Raw genomic sequence first — 4,042 nt, 5'->3', positions numbered from 1 at the left:
GAGAAGGCTTACTTGTGAGTGCATTAAAAACAAAAAAACTCTCTATCTTTTGTGCTTTAACTATTCCACGTTTGGTATGATACTCTCATTTTGAAGATTCTCACAGGGTGAATGGTGTCCTACAGCTCCAATATCGTAACCCTTTGACTTATGGCTATCTTATCTTTGGAGAGCTCAAAGATACCTATCCCTTCTTGTCTGATCTTGACTCATATCATTTATTGTTTTGTGTTCTTTCTATCATTGATGGTCAAACAACTGTCATGCTCTATATGGAATTCTTCTCTCTCTATCTTCATGACCTTCGATCACTACATGTGCTCATTGTACCTAGTGACTTGTTGTCTCATGGTTGTTTAATGACTGCAAGGTTTGGACTTGCTCTTTTTCCTATGATCCTTGGAATCTCTATAGCTTACTTACTATTATGAATACAACACTATTTTCATCATGAGTTTCTCTTTGACTGTTATATGCTCGATGTACTTTATGATTTTGTGACTGAGATCTCATGCTAAACTCAAGGATTACCCTATAACATAGATGTCATGATATCACCCATACTTGATGACTACATTTTCATTTATAGATTTGTCTTAAATAAAGTGTGACTATTATAACCTTTATAATGGGTCATCCTTTGTATGGTGTAGGGATTCCATCTCTATGGCAATGGCAGTGCCTTATCTTTTAATACATTATTGCATGTTGATAATTTACCATTTTGGTGACTATGACTACTCAATAACTGGATCTTCCAGAATATAAAGATGCTCTAATGTACTTAATGGAGTAAAATGTTGTCTTTTCATGGCTTTGGTGCTTGATGACTATACATCATTATCCAGATGTTATAACTCTGAAACCCTTTGTCTTATAACCTCTGATGGGTCGCTCTATCATCTATTATAGTAGTTGTCGGATCAATGTGGGTGCTCATTGAGCTTTTGATCTTGTAGAATGATTTTTACCCTTTCTATTTGATGCTTTTTGCTATCTAATTCCTATATCTGCTCACTGTGTATATTTGCTTTATGTTGTCAACATGATGTAAGTGGATTTTTTGAATATATATTCCCTTGTACGGAGGTCATGATCTTGTTGTCTTAGCCATTGAAACACACTTTCTTTCTTTAATGACAATAAATTTTGTCTTTTGACTTTGCCTATGAATGTTGACAAATCTTCTATCCTTGTTCACTGCTTTGGTGAGCTATGTTCTTGATTCTGCATCTGTGAATGAATATTTGTGCTTTGTCTATCTTGTTACTACTATGCTTGATCATGATTGGTCTTCAAGGACTATTATTGGTTGTGGACTGGACTGTGACCTAGGCCTGCAACTTTGGCTACCTTTCATGTTCCTTATCAAATTATCACTATTGAAACCCTTGCCTCTGTAACCGTTACTGTGCATCAATCATTGGGGTCGTCCTTCATTGATCATGGTCTTTCATTTAGCACTCTTAGTAATAAGGGCTTCTCTAAGGCCCAAGCTATCCTTTCTCTACTTTTAATCATGTGAATATTCTCAAGAGGAACAATGACCTACTGCTCTTTATGATTTGTACTAAATCCTTTAACATACCATGGTGTTGACTCTTATTCACTGTTATTTGTAATGTTGTTTTATTCATTGTGAATGATCATGGCAGATTCTTTGATAATGACAAGTCTGATTTGTCATATACTTGTCTCTTTAGGACATTGTTTGGAATGTGATATGCCTTTATGCTATATCTATTGGAACCCGTCGTGACTGGTCTTGAAGGTCTTATAAATGAGGCATTATCTAGCTTTTTAAAATGTCAGTATGTTTCCATTGGACACAGGCACACAATTTATAACAGTGATCTTAAAAGTGCACTATTGTGAATGATGAGTCCCTGCCCAATGAAGCCATGCTAACATGTTAGCATGCTAGGCTCAACCCTTATGGGAGCCTCATTTTACACCACATACTTTAAATGTTAAAACATGATGAATCAATAATGCATTATGTGCTTGTACCTGCACAATGGAAAAAGAAGTTGGATAAAAACAGGGAAATATCGCTTTTGTTGATGATTTTACTTCCATCATTTGACCTTATTTTCTAATGTGGTTTTACTAGATTGATAACTCACGGGTTTAGGTCATTCAACTATTGATAACATATGATGAAATTTTATGTCCTGAGCTCTAACAACCCTCTCAATCTAAGTCACCGCATTCACCGAATTTCATACATGAAATTAGTTCAAATTTGGCCCAAAATTTGTACGAAGAAAAACTAAGGCTTTAAAAATTGAAATATATTCTGCAGTCGCGAATCCAGAAATGAATAAGCGTATTCTCCTTACGTTGTGCTGGAACAAGGGTTTTTCCCCACAAATCTGAAAGGCACTTTGTACAAATAAGAACCATCGATTTGATGATAACTACGCTTCCCGCTGCAAAAATCCCTTTCAAAAAGGAATTTATCAGAGTTTATCAGAGTTTATCTAAATTCACAATACAATAAATATAACGATAACGCATAAAGATAATGTTTAAAGGCATGATATACAATAGTCGTGGTGAGCCCCCATTCAACCACTTAGACCATTTAATTTATAAAGATAATGTATTAAAATTATGATGATGTATTTTTAATTTAGTAATATATAAAGATAATGTATTATAAATTACAGAATATGACTTAAAGAAGTTTTTAAAATTAATTATAATGTAATATAAATTCATAATATAGTTTTATTTTTAATAATTTTAATTTACATTGTTAAATAATTATATTAATTTTAAATATGATATAATATTATTTAATTTTAATAAATAATATATTTGATCATTTCATTTCAAATTTATTTTATTTTATAATAGTATTTCAAATATATTTAAAAATTTAAGTTATATTACTAATTTAATGAATTTATTATTTATATACTTAAATAATTTAAATTTATATAGGCGAATTTAATGTCGATTTTTTTTTCGAATTTTTAACCCTTGTCGAACTTCATCCGAATTTTATTGTTTTCGAATTCAAATTCGAATTCAAACCTGATGACTTAGCTCTCAATATCTTGTAGGTACACTCGGACCTAGGAATGAAAGATCGAAGACAGGAGGAACGATGAAACAGAGCTGAAGATAAAGCATCAACCTGATGTTGAACGAGCAATGAAGGATATAATGTTTCGTTATATTCTTTTCTTTTTCATATCTTTAGTTGCATATCTTAGATCTTATGTTTTATCAATGTGTTGCAATCATTCCCACTGCTTGTGTGGGACTTGTAAACACTTTTTCATCTTCAAAGCATGAAACAACAATGTTTAAACAATATTGTATTTTTCTTCATTTCAAAATGAATAAAATACTACAATACTATGCAGTGTTGATATATCTTTTGTTATGAGTTTTGCATAATAAACTGAACTAATTTGAGACACTTCATTGCAAACAAACTATCAACATAATATGAATGTACCTTTCACCTTAAATGTGGCAAATAGTTCCATCTCTACCAAAATGAATTGAAGGTAGAAATTTTGGTAACAGTTTCCTCATGATTCAATATGTTTGTAAACTACATCTCTTCATAATCTTCCAATTTTTCATCATAATGTTCCTTATGTTCCTACTCATCAAACATATGATCATAAACCAATAAATGGTTCATCTAGATAATGTCTAATAGGAGCTCATCAATAACATTATCTTCTAGGGTATCATCTTTGTTTTTTGAGCCAAAAAAGTGATCAATGTGTATACATGGATATGCATAGTACATTAAAAAATTTGCTCAATGACATGCATTTTTAAATCCAGATTCTAATTATATACCATTATTTGTAAAAATGTTTAACCATGGGATGAGGGACTTTAAATTATTTTATCTTAATTGTCATTAAATGGTTGTATATGCATCATTTTAAACTTTAAGGATTAAACGTCATCTCTTTCATATGTGTGCAACATGATTCCTTCATTAATTTTGTTTTTACTATTGGAAAATTGAGTTGTGTTGTCATTAATGTCAAAATATATTTTGTGTTGT

The sequence above is a fragment of the Cryptomeria japonica genome, chromosome 11, assembly GCF_030272615.1.
Source record: "Cryptomeria japonica chromosome 11, Sugi_1.0, whole genome shotgun sequence".
In the NCBI taxonomy this organism is placed as follows: Eukaryota; Viridiplantae; Streptophyta; class Pinopsida; order Cupressales; family Cupressaceae; genus Cryptomeria; species Cryptomeria japonica.
Note: the sequence above shows the minus strand (reverse complement) of the source record.